The sequence below is a fragment of the Ranitomeya variabilis genome, chromosome 3 (assembly GCF_051348905.1).
Source record: "Ranitomeya variabilis isolate aRanVar5 chromosome 3, aRanVar5.hap1, whole genome shotgun sequence".
In the NCBI taxonomy this organism is placed as follows: domain Eukaryota; kingdom Metazoa; phylum Chordata; class Amphibia; order Anura; family Dendrobatidae; genus Ranitomeya; species Ranitomeya variabilis.
In genome coordinates, this window is record NC_135234.1 from 88,274,989 (window position 1) to 88,293,390 (window position 18,402).

Sequence of the window (18,402 nt, forward strand, 5' to 3'; positions counted from 1 at the left end):
CCCAGCGCTGCAAGGCTACAGTGCTATGTACTGAGCCACCATGCTGCCCATGACAGGATCCCTTTAAACTTTGCAACTCTCTTTCTGGTCTTAGTGGTCCAGTGGGTGGTTCTAATGAGTGGCTGACTCCAGTCTTTCCTTCAGTTATACAGGGAAGCCTGTCAATCACTGAATGAGATGGTTATGGAAGAGGTTGTTGGCTTTGAGAACTTTTTTTTGTTGTTGTAAGGGTTAATATTTAGAAATCTGTACGATATTAATATACTTATTTAAAAGAAGTTGCCCAGATCTCAAGGTTTGAGCACCGGTCTTGGTCCCCGCAGCTCTCATTTAAGCTTGGTCTTGACATAGAAGAAAAAGCTTCATTCATCTGTTGGCACGTGACTAGACTGAAGGGTGCTGCGGACTGGCTCGTTTCAGTTACTCAGTAAGCCCCTTCTCGGACACGACTGATGCATAGGCATAGAAAGGGCTTGGCTATTAAAATGAGCCTTACAGCCAGCCCCTTTACACTGCACAGGCAACGTGCCCACAGTTGAAAGTGGAGCAGCCGGGTTTTGAGACACTTTCTGATTCTGTGAGATTAGGATGTCGAATGCCTAATTCAACATTATTAGTAAGTTGTATAGAATTATTATTATTATAACTATTTTTAGTTGACCGCCAGTTTTTTTTTTTTTTTTTCCAATCTACCCTTTAGGAAAAAAACAAACAACCCTTTAAAAATGGTGGAATGTGCCAGCTACTAATGTTGGCATATTGGGGAAGAATAATCACAACCACTGTATTTCGCTAAGAAAACCTGTAGCACTGTTACATGGCCACCAATTGGATCGCTACTTGTATTTTACAAAGGGTCTCTAGGAAATGAGAGGTGGAATCTGATTGGTGGATGCAGATGCTCCACTTCTCCTTTGCACAAGTTCATTGTTTGTTGTTTCCACCACTGTTTCAGCCCGCATTTATCTCGTGTGCTTTTTTTTTTTTTTTCTTTGCAGCATCGGAGGGATGCAATAACATTGAAGCTGGATGGGATCAGGAGCTAGCAGGGTGCTAGAGTAATTTGACGCGCTTCAAGCTCTTACAGCTCCATAGAAAAGAGTTTGTTAGTTCAGTGCATGTTTGGTCATCGCTGCTAAATTGCAGTGGCAGTCGGTAGTCTGGGCAATGAGCAGAAAACAGTAAAAATTAAAAAAAACTGTTATGATCTGGGGATGGTCGGAGGAATTTTAATAAATAGTACAGTTGCTTGTTTTTCACAAGCACTATCCAATTATCCTCAGCGTTAAAGATGGGGACCGCCCTTTATAGGGAACCTGATGGGTCCCCTATGCCCTCCAACCCACCAACACGTGCATATTTCTTTCTAAATACCCTAATAGTCCCTTTATCCTGATTGATACATAAACAGTTGTTTAAAAAAGTGTTTTTACCGTCTGTTTTTAATATGCAAAATTCCTTTTAACTGGTCGATGGAGCATGTTTCCCCAGACTAGTCCTCCCATTCAGCATGTTATCCCCCCTTGAGCGTGATAACATGATTTGCAGGAGTAGGCATCCTCACTTACTGTTTTTAAATCGCGAGCTTGTGCTTAGAGTTGAACTAATTTTTCTAAGTTCTGTTCCGATTATGATCGGTGCCAAATATTGTTTTTGCAATAGTCGCCAAACGTCATTGGAGTCAATGGGGGTAGAAATGAATGACTGATTCCGAACATATTCGCTCAACTACTTGTGAGCGTCTTTGTGGCCTACAAGTCGTTGTGCCTCTGATGCCGGGTGTAGGCATCCTGATTTCAGAGGCGCCCTGCACCTGTCCTGAAACAAAGCTCATATGGCCATGAAATGTCAGCTTTGTAAGTACTAACCCAATAATTAAACATGACGGTATGTTTAAATGACTTTTCTAATCCCATTATATCTGTATTTCACATAAATAGGGGTCACAGCTCAAATAATTTTCTTGACTCCTTCTACCAAGCAGGTATGGGTCCATTCACACGGTCCAACTGGTGGCATGATATGACAGCCGATCCGTAAACCTCTATTAAACAGCCGTCGCTAAAAACCTGTTTGGACACCGCAGACCACAGTAAACTACGTGTACTGAACCGTCTGTAATCGATGACTCGGTGCACATAGGAGTTGCACTGACAAACTGTGGCAGCCTGTTTACACAGAGCAGTGCAGTGCTGAGAACAGTGGATGATCAGCCTGTTTACACAGAGCAGTGCACTGCTGAGGACAGTGGCTGATCAGCCTGTTTACACAGAGCAGTGCAGTGCTGAGAACAGTGGATGATCAGCCTGTTTACACAGAGCAGTGCAGTGCTGAGAACAGTGGATGATCAGCCTGTTTACACAGAGCAGTGCAGTGCTGAGAACAGTGGATGATCAGCCTGTTTACACAGAGCAGTGCAGTGCTGAGAACAGTGGATGATCAGCCTGTTTACACAGAGCAGTGCTGAGAACAGTGGATGATCAGCCTGTTTACAGAGCAGTGCACTGCTGAGAACAGTGGATGATCAGCCTGTTTACACAACAGTGCACTGCTGAGAACAGTGGATCATCAGCCTGTTTACACTGAAAGATTATCGCAAAATGAGCATATTTAAAAATCATAGTCTTTCACGACGATTTCATCATATTTAGGGTAGGGTCACACAACCATTTTCTCCATACCTGAGAATAACAATCTGATTTTTGACCAACCTTGCATCAGTTTTTCTCAGACATGAGAGAAGTTTCTTTATCCTGGAAAGATCAGACCACACTCATGGTCTGTTTTTGTTTTTATTTATTTTTTTTCCCTGTGGACTTGGTCTGAGTAAAAAGTCAGATGTGTACAGCAGAATAGAATATCATAGAAACGAGTGCTAACTGTGAAAGCCATGTAACATTCTTACGAGAAACTGTCGTGTGCACGAACGCTCAGTGCAAATTTTCATCCGCCTTAAGGCTATGTGCACACGATCAGGATTTTTCGTGTTTTTTTTTCGCCCGTTTTCCGTGGAAAAAACGATTAAACGCATACATAAGCATCCCATACTTTTTAATGCATTCTGCAATTTTTGTACACATAATGCGTTTTTTTCCCGCGAAAAAAATGCTTAGTGGTAAAAAACACAGCATGTGCATTTTTTGCGTTTTTGCCACTATTTAATGCATTGGGAAGCTCTGGAAAAAAGCGCACAAAAAATGCGAAAAAAAACACATGCGGACTTCTTGCAGAAAATGTCCGGTTTTGTTCAGGAAATATCTGCAAGAAATCCTGACGTGTGCACATAGCCTAATGTACAGATAAGCTTGGGACATCACACTTTATTTTTCAGCCGAGTTAACTAAGTGGTTTTGTATAAATTCGCCCTCAATGGGTAGAGTCTATAGGCAATGAAGACAGATATTGCCATTACTGAGATAAGAGATGACAGCTGGTGCTTTTAAACTACTTCGGGCCAGACATTTTGCTGCAAACCACAGTCCCTTTTCTCCATAGAACTTTGTAAGCACCAACTGTCATCTCCTATCTTCGTAATGGGAGAGTCTGTATTTACTGAAGACAGACAGAGGTTTTACACTTACCGTATATGCTCGAGTATAAGCCGAGATTTTCAGCCCCAAAAAATGGGCTGAAAGTGCCCCTCTCGGCTTATACTTGAGTCATGGAAGGCGGGGGGGTCGGTGGGTGAGGGGGAGCGACGCCTGTCAAATACCTGCTCCCAGCGCTTCTGGCGCGGTCCCCGCATGTCCCACGGTCTTAGGGCACGGCAGCTTCTTCCCCTGTTCAGCGGTCACTGGTACTGCTCATTAAAGTTATGAATATGGACTCCACTCCCATAGGGGTGGAGCTGCATATTCATTACTGTAATGAGCGGTACCACGTGACCGCTCACTACAGGAAGAAGCTGCTGCTCCCGGAGACGTGGGACATGTAGGGACCGCGCCGGGAGCAGGCGAGTGTCATATTCACCTTCCCTCGTCTTCCGCCTCCTCAGCACTGACTGTTCAGGTCAGAGGGCGCGATGACTTATTGGTGTGCGTGCCGCCCTCTGCCTGAACAGTCAGTGCGGAGAGACAGGACGCTGAGGAGCAGCGACGAGAGGTGAGTATGTCATTATTTTTATTTTTTTTGTGCAGCAACATTACATGTGGCACAATGCTATATGGAGCGTCTATGGGGCCATAAAGAACTGCATGGAGCATTATATGGAGCGTCTATGGGGCCATAATGAACTGCATGGAGCATTATATGGGGCATCTATGGGGCCATAATGAACTGCATGGAGCATTATATGGGGCATCTATGGGGCCATAAGTGCATGGAGCATCTATGGGGCCATAATGAACTGCATGGAGCATTATATGGGGCATCTATGGGGCCATAAAGAACTGCATGGGGCATCTATGGGGCCATAATGAACTGCATGGAGCATTTTATGGGGCATATTTGTATATGGAGAATCTTATGGGGCCATAATGAACTGTATGGAGCATTATATAGGGCTCCTGATTCAATATGGATATTCAAAAACACTTAACCTACTGATGTCTCAATTTTACTTTTATTGGTATCTATTTTTATTTCTGACATTTACGGGTAGCTACTGCATTTCCCACCCTAGGCTTATACTCGAGTCAATAAGTTTTCCCAGTTTTTTGTTGCTAAATTAGGGGGGTCGGCTTATACTCGAGTATATACGGTATATTGAGAATGAATGATCAGTCCAGGAAGAGAAAGAAGCGGATTTCTATTTTACAAAGTTTTTCACATGTACTACTGATATACAGAGAAAAATTCTTAGATTGACGATTACTACTTTATAAATTCTGTCCTTTGATAAATGAGTCTTTCCTCTGTGTAGCATTACGTAAATAGAGACGTGTCTGGCTCATTACGGCAGATCTAAGCTATTTGCTGTCATTTTCAGTGTATACAATAAAGCATTCACAGAAGCTGTTCATCATGCATAATAATTATTAAAAAAAAAAGTCTGGATTCATATCTAGCCATTATTGTGCAGCCAGGCTGAAACATGTAGAGTCTTCATTTGAGCCAGAGCCTTGTGCGTGATTAGCAGGGTTTTGTATCGATACCTCCTTCCTAGATCTACCAGCAAACACCTCCTTGAGAGTTATACAACTGGATTAAAATGGGGATTACTTGGAGCAAATTGTTGCTCATTTTAGCTTAATTAATTGCTTTGGCATTAGCAAACCGTGGCATCAGACTTCATGGTGGGGGAGGTTGGCTTCAGTTCACTGAAATTCAGAGAAATTCGTCTGTTCATTGTTCTTGGAGACAACGTTTCAGTAATAAGTATCGGCATACATTTGGAAGCCAAATTAGAAATAATCTATGAAATTATGACATTTATTAATGTCATAAATGTATAGCCGAGCATAGGAAGTACAAAAAAAATACACTTTTCTGATGGTGTCACCTAGAAGATGCCCCGGATATTAGGAGACCGTAGGACTGACAATATTAAATCCTAAGGGCTGAAGAGTTTGGTTACTGTGCTCTACTTTTATAGTCTTACTATTTTCTGATAACCCTCTCTCTTTCACTTGGGATTTTCTCCGAGTTTTTTTTTGTTTTTGTTTTTTTTGTTTCCTGTACTTAAAATTAAACTACATTTTGACAGTGGAAAAAAATGTCATGCTCTGGTGCTGTCACCAAGAGATGAGCAATAAATCATAGCTCTTTTATCATGAAAATCAGTTTCTGACTCTGTCCTGCAGGAAGGTCAATGTTGTCGATAAAAATTGCTTTTCTGCCCATAATGTACATTGGTAAAGGTTACCCACCAAGTGGACTCCGAGTGGGAATGATTCTGCTTTTCCGAATTATTTTCCTTTTGCAGTAATCTTGGAAAAAATTAAAATTATTCTCTAATTGAAGGCTCACGTAACCCCTTCTTTCCTTACTGGGATTCTCATGTTTCTGTAATTGTTGGTCTGTGCCCAGGTAGGCGAGGAGTCCATGAAAGCAAACTGAATACTACAACCACTCCACTCATTCAGCTTTGTCACTCATAACTAACTTGTCATGGGTTACCCCAAACAGAGAGGAGCCAGAAGACCACAGCTTCTGATTGCGCCTACTCCTGCGCTGAATAAAAGCACTTCATCTTCTTTTTAAGCGGTGTAATTGTACAAGGGTTAATCGGCCATGTTGAGAGCTCTGGGAGCTAGGGCTCTCAGCTGAGCACGGTTAGGCACTTCTATCCCCTATATAATCTGAGTCCTGACTAGCACACACAGTCAGAGCTAGCTTATGCTGCATGGCTGGGAGGATAGTAGTTGGTGGTTATAAGAGTAGGTGTTTAGTGGATTTATCGGTGACTGTTTGGTTTAGTGACTGTGCTAATTCCCTTTCTTCTCCCTCTTTGGTTTTGCCCCCATCCTCCACTCCCCGATGCATTCCTCTGTTTTATGTTAGTATATATTTGTTTGCCTGGTATTTTCTGTTTCCCCTGTTTGTGTTACCTTGTTCTTCTGGTTGGCGTACTACGGTGCACTGCTACTCTGCTCTTCTCTGGGTGGGGGAAGGGTGAAGATGGAGGGTGGATTCAGGAGCTAAGGCAAGGTACGTAGCCCTGGCATCTTCACCTTTAGAAGTAACCCAGGAAACAGGGCGACCTAGAGCGCCCCCTAGCGTTAGGAACAGGGAAGGAGCCCCGGGTCACCTGAGTTGTGACATAACTTCTAACCATAATTAATAGTTATACCATAAATGCATCAGAATGATCATCTTGCATGCTTTCTTGGGACATATGGGTGTCACAGAAAGCGGTCCTTTTCTTGGAATTCTTCTGATTCAAAACAGGGCAATTTGCAGAGGACATTAATGGACCGTTGGGTGTTGGACAAACTCCCTTTACTGTTTTTAATTTTGTTTAATATAATTCATACAGGCTCTGTTCACATCATATTAAAGGCCAATTTATGTATATTTCTATGTTAACTGACTAGATGGAGACCTAAATAACTTTTTTTTTTTTTTTCTGTCAATTGCACATCTCAAAAGTGAGAAATTGTGACTTGACATTTTTACTCTAGTCCCAGACAGATTTTTCCACCTTTTTAAACATTGAGCTGAGCTCTGGCGCAGAGTGGCCAAGTTCACTCAACAAATTTATCACACTTTACGCCACAAAAATCGTGCAAATTACGACAGAAATATACTCCAGTCCCCAGCTAGGGTACATTTGTCTTTGGTGGGCAGTAGTTGAAAGATGTTTTAAATTCATGACTTATTTGTGTGTTGGGAGCTTTGCCAGGGTAACCACTAAAGACCACCATACACTGGAACGCTCAACCCGAGGCGCTTCCAATCTCCTCTGGCGGCAGCTCATCTCCAAATAAAAGAATTTGGAGGTGAAATTCCGGTGGCCTCATCATTTTTCCTCCAACATCATCAGTTGCGAAGAGTTGTTTGGCCCTCATATACATTAGACTGTCAGACTGGATCCAAACTTAGACACTTTATATGTACATGTAAGGCCCAATATGCAAACAGTTTCTAGTTTTTGCTGTTGGTACAACATTTATTTTAATGTGGCACTTTTGACAAGAAAATAAATGGGTACGGAATGGGGTACCGATAGTAAAAATCAATCTACATAAAATGCGTACTTTTGGAAGCCACCACAGAGATCAGCTGAATGCTGTCAGTTGGCTTGTTAAACTCTGGAAAACTTATATTTAGGTTATTTTTAAAGGGCTTGTCAAATGAAGGGTATAGATGACCTATACTTGGGATACATAATCAGTATTACATCGGTAGGCGTCTGACACCGGGTATACCCACCGATCAGCTGTTATTAGCTCTTCCCGCGGCCTAATGCAAAGGAGTTGCACTGTACAGCTCTACTCAATGTTGCAGCCTCTGCCAATTTGCATATCCGCTACTTTTCAGGTGAAGAGGGGCTGATGCGGAGAACCCGGCAGCGGGTGCCGCACATTGAACAGCTGCGCGGAGTCAACGTAAAACACACGATCACGTGATGGATGGATTGATTTCTGCCAGGTTTACATAGGACAATAATTGAGAAGGAGCCTTCTCATTGCCTCTTGTAAAATTACTTTTATTTGTTCTGCTGAATTTAATACTAGTTGAATCAACAGCTATTGTGGCCCACAACGATCCTTAAGACAAGCCGGTACATTTGTGAGCAGCTTGTTTACCAGTCACACCTCAATACTTTAGTAGCAGTTACTCCTGTTATTACGGTTCAGTCATTTATACTTCAGTAGAATGAAGAGTTGGACCCCCACCTCACTGCCATTGATGTCCATGCATTACAGCTAACCTACCGGGTCCCCTGACACTATCCCAAACCACTACAGCCTTATGGATGCAGGTTTGTTTATTTTGATACATCATTTATTTTTTTTTATTATAATAATCATGCAGGCTGTCAATCACGCCTAGAGGATCAGAGGCAGGACTAATCTGGGCAAACGTATGCCTCACAGGACCAGTAGTGTGCAATATACCTCTAAGGCTGGGTGCCCACGATCCGGAACCAACAGCGCTTTGGGCGCAGAGTATGTACAAAGCGCTGCCTTCTATTGAATGCAGGTGAATCTGCGTGTGTTCTCTGAGCCGTGCTTATTCACAGCGTCCTATACATTCTAGTGATGACATTTCTCTTGTGGAGATGGCGTCTCCGCAAGAGAAATTGGCATGCTGCAGTCTGGAGAGATGCAGCGCTTGTCAGTCTCCGCAGGCGACTATGCACGCATAGTGGACATGATATGTCTTGAAATCCCATCCCCTATGCTGTAACATCTGGTTGCTGCGGGTTTGACGCTACATAGATACATACCATCAAACCCACAGCAACTCCAAATCGTGGACACATACCCTTATCGGAACACCCAAAATCTACATCTATGCTGTTATAATAGCAAAAACTAATTTTCTAGGTACATCACAAGATCCACCAATTTAGGCCATAATGGACCAAATTTGACAGGCCTGCCGAAGAAGCTAATAAGAGCGACACGTACGTCGGGGCTACGAACTGGGCAGGTACCGTCTCCACATGGGTAAGCACCTTAGTTGGCATTGTTCCTATGCACTTTGCACTTTACTGGTAGGCGGCAGCACATGGGGCTCCTCGTTTACCGATCACTTAACTTTTATATATCAATGGGTATATCGGTTCTCTTGTGCCCCGCCTTCCTGACACTTGTCTACATACTATGCATGTCGGTTCCTCTATCATGAGGACTGACCTTTTCTTTGGTTCATGCTAACATTAGAGTGCTAGGAATTTTACCTTGGTACCGTCCTAGCTCGTTGTTTGTTGGTCATCACCAAGTTTCTATCTTTTTACTGTAATTTTATGGTGTTTTGCATTCAATAAATAAATTAGTTTTTTTCACTATACTATGTACGGTGTTTCAATTTTGGGGTGTTATACTCCGTTGTTCTTTATAGGGTCTATTTTATATATGGGAGTTGTTCCATGGTCCAGTAATTGTTTGGACATTTTTTTATCCTTGGATAATATTATATGTCTGATATGTCGGTTCTTTTTGACATAATGGACCAAAGCAGTAAAGAAAGGCACTTCTCAAAATAATAAAAAAAAACAAAAACTGTAGTTGGAGGCTAAAACTTTGCATACACGTGCCAGATGTGGCCGGAAGTGTGCAAATCACATACTTGCAGTGCGCACTGTGAACATTCACAGGTCTGCAGTCACATAGACTTGTACCCCAAGGCCGGACAACAACTCCATTAATGAGGACGTGAAAGGTCATTATGGAGGGAGAAGAGGGCGGGGGGAGCTGTGACGGCACTTATTGTGATTGGTGGAGCTTGTCATTCGCTATTTTTAGAGGCGTTCTCTAGTTATTGGAAACTTTCCTCTACTGATACGAAAGCTCCTGTCTCCCTGAAAGGACAGGTAGTGGGGAAAAATAAAAGCCCCAGTGTGAAAATTGCAAAGTAGATCTTAATTACGACATTTAAATTTGGAATGTTGAAAAAAAAAAAAACACAAAAAAAAAAACCCCACAATGCCGGCTTTTTTTTTTTTAATTAAGGGGATTTCTATGAACACTATAGGTAAAATTGCTTTAAATAGTAAGTTATTTCACTTTTCTAATGTGGTTGGATTAGCCAGGTAGGCGAGCGCAGGACCGGTATATCCATGTCGGCTATGCAGGATCCTCATAAATGAATAATTATTGCTGCAAACTTTGGATGCCCAAACATATAGTAGTAGTAGTGCGCGGTTAAGAACTGCACAGTTAATTATTAAGGATTTACAATGCAGCTTTTGGATCTCGTGACTTGTAAAGTTGACATGTGAGGCCTCATTGTATTTCAGTTGCAAAAAAGCACTTCACGATACTGCTTTTGAAGTTCAGCCCATAAAACACTTTTTTTTTTTGTGTGTGTGTGTGTGTGAATAGTCACCTCATTAAAGTGAGTGAAGACATTCTAATGAAATACTGGGATAAAGGCCCATATTCATGAGCCAAATTCTGCCCATAAATTGATTTTAAACCCAGTTGATCAGTGATCATTTACGTCCCTGTTCATATTGGCCCACAAAACTATATGGGAACGGAACGATTATAAATCTAATCTCTCTGCCCCCATACAGCAATCCATATTGTCGACGGCACATGTGCTGTACTCACAGAGCGATGTGCTGGCAACACCAATGATTTAATGTCCCTCTTATGATCAATTTATCGGCTGACAAATTAATATTTTGCTTGTTTGTCAGATTAGCGGCATGTTTACACAGGCTGATGATCTGGTGTGAGTGTTTTTATGAACTGTCTTTTTATCAACCCATATAAATTGGCCATAAGGCAGGGTTTCTCAGTGTCCGTTGTTTCGGGCCTTAACCTTTTCACACACACCCCCCAAGGCCTTTTTTAACCTTCCTGACCAGGCCAGTTTTTTTTTTTTTTTAAGTTCTGATCAGAGTCACTATGTGCTAAAAACTCAAACGCTTCAACGTGTCCCAGTGATTCAGAGATTTTTTTTTTTTTTTTCACAACATGTCGCACTTCATGCTAGTGGTACATTTTGTTGGATGTTACTGAATATTTATTCCCATAAACCAGATATTTGTTAACTTTTTTGTGTTAAAACTAACATTGACTTCATGTCTACTTAAAAGTTTATCAGCAACTCATCACTTTTCCTACAAGCTACACTAAACCAATTATTTTTTTATTTTTTTTATTTTTTTTTTTTGGGACCACATCAATTTTGAAGTGACTTTGAGGGGCCTATGTGAAAATAAAATTCCCAAAAGTTTTCAATTTTCGAAAGGGATAATAGAAGAAAATGTATCTTATAATTTCTTATGCAATTGCTCCTGAGTGCGCGAATAGCACATATGTGGTTGAAAACTTATTTTGAGGCGCAGTGCAAAGTTCAGAAGGGAAGAAGGGCCATATTAGAGTTAAGATTATTATTGGACTATGGTATAGCCCCTGTGGTGCTAGAACATTAGAAAACCCCTCCCATAAGTGACCCCTGTTTTACAAACAATCAGTGAATTCATCTAATGGTGCAGTGATCATCTTGATACCATGGATGTCTCACAGAATCTTATTCCATTGGGCAGTGAAGAAAAAAAAATATATTTTTTTTTATTCACAAAAAATGTTGGTTTTGCCCCAGGTATTACTTTTTCATATTGGGGAAAAATGGCACCTAAATTTGTCATACAATTCATTCTGAAAGTGGCAATGCCACATGTGGTTGTACAGTACTACTTGGCCACACTGCAAGACTCTGAAGGGAAGGAGCGCTATTTTACTCATGCAGAACAAATTATCGTTGAATAGTTTGCGGACTCAATATACAGAGGTCAGATTAGCAGAATCCCCTCTCAAGTGACCCTATTTTGGATATTGCACCCTTCTGGGAACTTATCCATAAATTGTTGTGCCCAGTACCTTATGCCCAGCTCCTGCTTCTGGAGACACGCACCCGTAAATTAGGCGGGCTCTCATCCCTACAGAAAAGCCAAACATGTGGTTTAGGCACAGTGGGGCTCAGAAGGACGTTGGGCATTTGGACTTGGGAGCGCAGAATTCACTGGGTTTCTTTTGGAGGGTGAAGAGCCATAAAGCTTTTCCGGAGCCTTTGTTTTACCAGTAATGAGGAGGGCTCTCTATATTTTCATTGTCAGATGATGGGCCTCAGTGTGGGGCTTTCTTTTCTTGGGAGTATTTTACATAACATTTGGGATCACATTATCCGGCTCTCTACGCTGAGCACTTACATCAGGGTTTCAATCTAAATATGAGTGACGTGATTCAGATGAAACCCCTGAGGGTATGTACCCACGATCAGGAAGAGCAGAGTTTTTGGATACAGCTCACCTGCGCAGCGTTCAAAACGCTGTGTACTACATTAGAAGCACAGTGCATGGGATTTATAGAAAGCCCATGCCCATTGTCCTTCTATTTATCACTGCTTAAAGTCACCCGTGGAGCAGGTTTACAACCATAGCATGTTAATTATCTGCAGTGGAGATGCTAGTCTCCACTGTGTAGGTTCACCTATAGCAGTCCATTAGATGAGGTAAATCTGCATGGTTCACTGTACACATGTGGATTTAACTGACTGGTTAGGACACATTGAAAATATGCTGCGTCCCAAAACGCTATTTCCTGAATGCGGGCACATAGCCTGAGGGAGCCATTCACTATAATGAGGCAGCGGAGTTACTCTGGACTCTTTCTCGCCTCTGTTCTGGGCTGTCCTTCTTTTTAGAAGTGCACAAAACTGTGGTTGACTGCTCTTTTATGCATGTTTAAAAAGATGGACACTGCCGGATCACAGGTCAGACATCATCCACGGTGCCTCCATCTGCCTCATAGGGAATCTTCTGCCGGGGTTCCGTCTGAATCGCGTATTTCAGAAATTTACATGGAAATTCCAGTGTAAGCACTAAGCAAAAGAGCGCAGAATAAATGTGCGCCGAGCCTTACTGCGATGTTTGGGAGACCGAATGAACAAATCAACAGCAGGTCAAGAACTGGTTTTAGTTATTTTTTACATCGTTCCTCATGCGGTATAAGTGATTAGACTACCGTACTTTATTCTTCAGGTCAATGCGATTACAGCAATGGCAGATTTATATAATTTTTTTTTTTTTACTGTTTCGCTGCTTTACACACTTTTTTTTTTTTTTCTAGAAAATTTTTTTTGCATCACTATATTCTGAGACCTACCATGTTTTTCGGACTAAAAGATGCACCTTATCATAAGATGCATACCAGGTTTAGACAGCAGAAAATAGGAAAAACCTTTTTCCTTTTAATCAAAACTTTCCCTACTAGTGTAAAGTGGAGAGGTCATTATCACTAATTTTAATGTACTAGGATAGAATAGGGATGTAATAAATCTATTGTTAGTGTCTTACACACGGCTCTATGTGCCCATATAGGCATACACTGACAGACCCATCAATGATAATCATTATGATGGAGCTATGGTATGACTGAGCAGAGCAACAGAATTAAGAGGCCCTGGTGTGAACCTGACCTAAAATAAATATACCATATTTGTCAGTTATGGAAGATAAATACCAGATGTCATGCAGTCTAACCGCTGTGTACCATAGATTTGGCCATTAGCTTATTCTACTACCTTAAAAGATCTCTCAGATCACTTTCACATTGAGCAGTAGCGGAGCAAGTGACATCATGTCTGCAGAGAGCTGTGGTTGTGTTCAGTCGGCAGGTATTGTTTACCTGTCTCATCCAATACAATAAAGAGAGAGGTTTTGGTGTGTTTTAGCCATTACAAGGTATATCTAAAGATATGTATTCTTCCACTGAGAATAATTACTGTAATCTTTTTTTTTTTTTTCAACTGGCTAACAACAAATTACAAAATAATACTCTTGTAGATATTTTATCTCCAACTAATTCACTAGCATGGGACAGGGGCATGATACCAGCCAATAGTGTGAATGGGACAGGTGCCCTACAGGTGTTTGAGAAGTCAATTATTTGAGAAGTAAATCTTCGGCACACCCTGGTCAACTTACATGACATTGCAATTCTTTTACATAGCTGGCAACTACTTCTGTTCTGCTTTTTCAGTTCAGTGCCCTTCAGGACAAATATGATATTTTATAGTTTTAATTTTAGGTCAGATTTGGCATTTTTTAATTCTGTTGCTCCGCTCAATCTCCTACCACACTTCCATCATAATGAGGAGCAATACTGGGTCTGTCTGTCAAGAGCTAGTCACGTCCTCCTGGGAGATCTGGGGTTACAAAATCCCTACATATCATTTTCCATTTAGCTGGTGTGTTTGTTTCATATTTGATGCTGAAGAGGTTAACAACTTTATATGGTGATTAGAAACTTGTTGCTCCATCGCACAGCTGTTCCTGACCTGGTCATTTCCTCTCCCTATAAAATCTGGTGAGACCTGCTCTTCCTTGCTAGTGAAAGCTTTGCTTCCTAGCTCAGTGGAGACGCTGTGTTGAATTGGAGATCGTTGTTGCTACTGGAGATTGTTGCGTGCTGTTTTGGGGTGTATGCTTTCCTCATTGTCCTATTTCCATTTGGTTGGTACATTCCTATCCTTCCCTACAAACAGTCACCAAAAATAGAGATGTTTGTTGCTTTCTGTTATCCCAGTCTGTCTTGCGTGTTGATACACTACCATTTCTGTCCCAGGCCTCCTGGGCGAGGGGACAGGTTAGAGACCTCCTCACCTTTCAGAGGTACCTTTTTGGGAGCAGGGATAGTTGGGACCCCAGTCCTTGGGACGGCTCAGGGCCTCTTTCCCTAAACACAAACAGTCACATGACTGAGGCCAGAGGAACCTTAAAGAATTAATTGACAATCGTGGCGTCTGTCAGGTTTTTCATGACATCTGCCCTTTTGCGTGGCAAATCACTCCATTTTGTCCTTGGAGAATTTGGAGTCTCCAGGACAGATTTCTCCTATGTGGATGTGACCAGAAAATTGCTGAAGTGGTTCACCATCAATCCCTTTCAAAATGGAACTGTGACTTGCCTTAATTATAATAAAAATGCGTACAGTCTAACATATGTACATTATATGTTTGTATTTTTGTAACCTTTTCTGAATGACGCCGCTTTTTGGAATCTTGCATGAACTTCCTACATCTCTCGAATGCTGATTTAGTCTTGTTAAGGCTGAGTCACACATAACGATATTGTTAACGATATCGTTGCAACGTCACGCTTTTGGTGACGTAAGCAACGATCCCGCTAACGATCTCGTTATGTGTGACAGCGACGAACGATCAGGCCCCAGCTGGGAGATCGTTGGTCGATGGGAATGATCAGGACCTTTTTTTGGTCGCTGATCACCCGCTGCCATCGCTGGATCGGCGTGTGTGACACCGATCCAGCGATGTGATCACTTGTAACCAGGGTAAATATCGGGTTACTAAGTGCAGGGCCGCGCTTAGTAACCCGATATTTACCCTGGATACCATTGTAAAAGTAAAAAAAAAAAAACACTACATACTCACATTCTGATGTCTGTCACGTCCCCGGGCGTCCACAGGGTTGACTGTCAGCGCCGGCCGTAAAGCAGAGCACAGCGGTGACGTCACCACTGTTACGGCCGGCGCTGATACAATCAGTGCAGGGAAGCTCTCGGCAGCAGCGCATGCATTACCAGCGCTCCTGCCGAAAGCAGTTTTAACCCTGTGGACGCCGGGGGACGTGACAGACATCAGAATGTGAGTATGTACTGTTTTTTTTTTTTTTTTTTTTTAATTTTTACAATGGTAACCAGGGTAAATATCTGGTTACTAAGCGCGGCCCTGCACTTAGTAACCCGATGTTTACCCTGGTTACCCGGGTGCTGCAGGGGGACTTCGGCATCGTTGAAGACAGTTTCAACGATGCCGAAGTCGTTCCCCTGATCGTTGGTCGCTGGAGAGAGCTGTCTGTGTGACAGCTGCCCAGCGACCACACAACGACTTACCAACAATCACGGCCAGGTCGTATCGCTGGTCGTGATCGTTGGTAAGTTGTTTAGTGTAACGGTACCTTTAGTCAAGGGGGCTTATCCTCTACTCTTCTCGGTGTGCGTCTTAATTAGAATCACACCCTCTTGAATAATAAGACTAGATTTACATACAAGGAAGAGGGTCATATCTGTGGAACTGAAAAGCGGAAAAATTTAGACCATTTAAAATATATAATTACACAGTATATTACATGCCGAAAAGTAACAGGTCTTCCGTAATATCAACTTATTTTACTTTTTCTTTTTTTTTCACCATCATGGCAATTTTGGTATTGCACATTAGTCTAATGATGGTCACACGATTTGCGGAGGTGGGAACAGAGTGTGTATAAATAAGTTCTAGATCTATTTTACATGATTAGAAGCATCTTTTCCGTGTAAGTAAAGTATTTAGCGGAACACTAATGTGGCCGCGTACTGTGTATTTGGCATTAGCATATGTGAGCATCCTTTTTGTTTTTCATCTGATCTGCTAGAATGCTTTTCCTGGGAGATGTCTCCCAGAGGGGGAAGGCTGCACGCCTGGGCTGTGTACTAAGGAGGAGCAGCATATCTCTCCGTTCTGTGATCTACCAACACTGTTACCATGGCAACAAATACCGGCAGGGCAGGGGACTGAGCTGTTGCTATGGTGTCATGAGAGCAGAAATTCTGCCGGAAAAGATTTAATAATTAACTTGGTCTGAAGTAAACATGAAATGCTTATTTTGAGGTGTTAAAGGTCTGCTAATGAACGTGTGTGTGTGTAAATATATCTATATAATATTTCTATTGATTTTTAGTGCTCAGGCTGGTGGACGGAAGTTGAGGCCTAGTGTTGTATTTTTTTTTTAAGGTGCAATCACGGGCGAAGCTGTGAGCCTGCGTTTGGGGAAAATTGGCAATGTGGCCATTTTAGAAAACCGTTTTATTTTGGGCCTTTGCCCAAATGGCCTGTAACACACAGACCCTGAAGCCTCTGAAAGTAGTGGTCTTATCAGGCTTCATCCTCCCCCAGCTCCTTTATGGCTTCAAATCGGATTATGACACTTCTTGAAAGCTTGGCAGCTGAACAGAAATCTTCTTATCTTGCTCCTTACTTCTTGTAAAGCAGCAGGCATGTTCCCTCACCCAGAAATCTGGTTACTGAGGGAAGCATTCAGTGTTCCATGGCTCCTTTTGGAGGAGTCGTCCAGTGTCGGATCTGGCGTGGAGACATGTAACTACACGCCGCTTAGGTCGGTTGTGGAGGTCCAGCAGATGCCCTTGTTAGCGTTTTAGATGCTGTCTTTGGCAACTATGCCCTTCTCAGTTACCAAGTGTCTAGGTTTTCCAGGGACACCTGGGCCAAAAAAGGAGTGCTTTATGTAAACCCTGCTCAAAAGTGGGCATGTGGGGCTTTACCATGCACACGCGTCCCACAAAACCCAGTGTCCTATTGGGTGAGGGTGTATTGTTGGGCAATCCCATCTAAGGTGATATTCTCCATATTTTCCCATGTACATATATACATTCGGACATTCCTGTGTTCGCAATAAGGAAGTTGGAATAAACGTGTCACAGAATCCCACACGCCCAATCTTTCTTTCCCCTGATGCTAACATTTGCCTTGCGAGAGGTTAAATCCACAGTGACAATCCTGGCCATAAATAGACTTTCTTTTTAATATCCACACTATGTCCCCCGTCCCCATGGTGTGTGGATGCAATCTGTTCAAATCTTGTCCACTTAGCTGTTGCTGTGATATGCACCCACTTTTAACCCATAAATGGGTCATTCCTTGGTAACTTATGTTACATTCACAAGCCAAAAACTGGCTACAGACTGTTCTTTGAAGGCAGGCACAAACAGGAGTGAATGTATATTGTACATTAAACTATTCTCAATAGATTTCAACACAGTTTGATTTTTCAACAATAAAATTAAATATAACATTCAGTATTATTACTTGGTAACGTTACAAAAAAATGGCAATGGTCCTTCATGAGTCTGCCAAATTTTCTGTTCTGTTAAACAGGGGAGAATCACTATTTTTATTGTATTAAAACATCATAGTCCCAGCAACTTTAAATGTATTTTAACCTCTCAAGTTAAAAGCAACAGTTTTTCTTACAAGAAATATAGATAACTTGCGTTACCGCACAGTATAGTAACTTGCGTTACAGTAAGTTACCATCAAATGAATTAAACTTACTGTAAGTTACCATCATCTTTGTAACATAAGTTACCGTACTATATTGTGTTGTAACGTAAGCTACCATGGAATGACCCAAATGGGGAAGTAAAATATGCAACACATCTGCCCCATTGGAACATACCATCAATCCTCAAATATTTTTTTTTCTTCATATATCTAAATTATGATCGAGGGACTTTTACTAGTTAATTGCGTGTGTGGTGCACA

General features: G+C 41.9%; 1 protein-coding gene across 3 annotated transcripts in view; it reads left to right on the forward strand.

Annotated features, from left to right (window-relative positions):
- Window positions 1-18,402, forward strand: part of UNC119 (unc-119 lipid binding chaperone) — a 56,117-nt gene that overhangs the window by 13,722 nt on the left and 23,993 nt on the right. Inside the window, exon 1 of one of the 3 annotated variants that reach the window (XM_077294366.1) lies at window positions 16,722-16,740. The exons of the other annotated variants lie outside the window; for them this stretch is intronic. The gene's annotated coding sequence lies outside the window, so the exon portion shown is untranslated. Of the gene's footprint in view, window positions 1-16,721; window positions 16,741-18,402 lie in introns of those variants that run through there. 3 annotated transcript variants of the gene reach the window in all.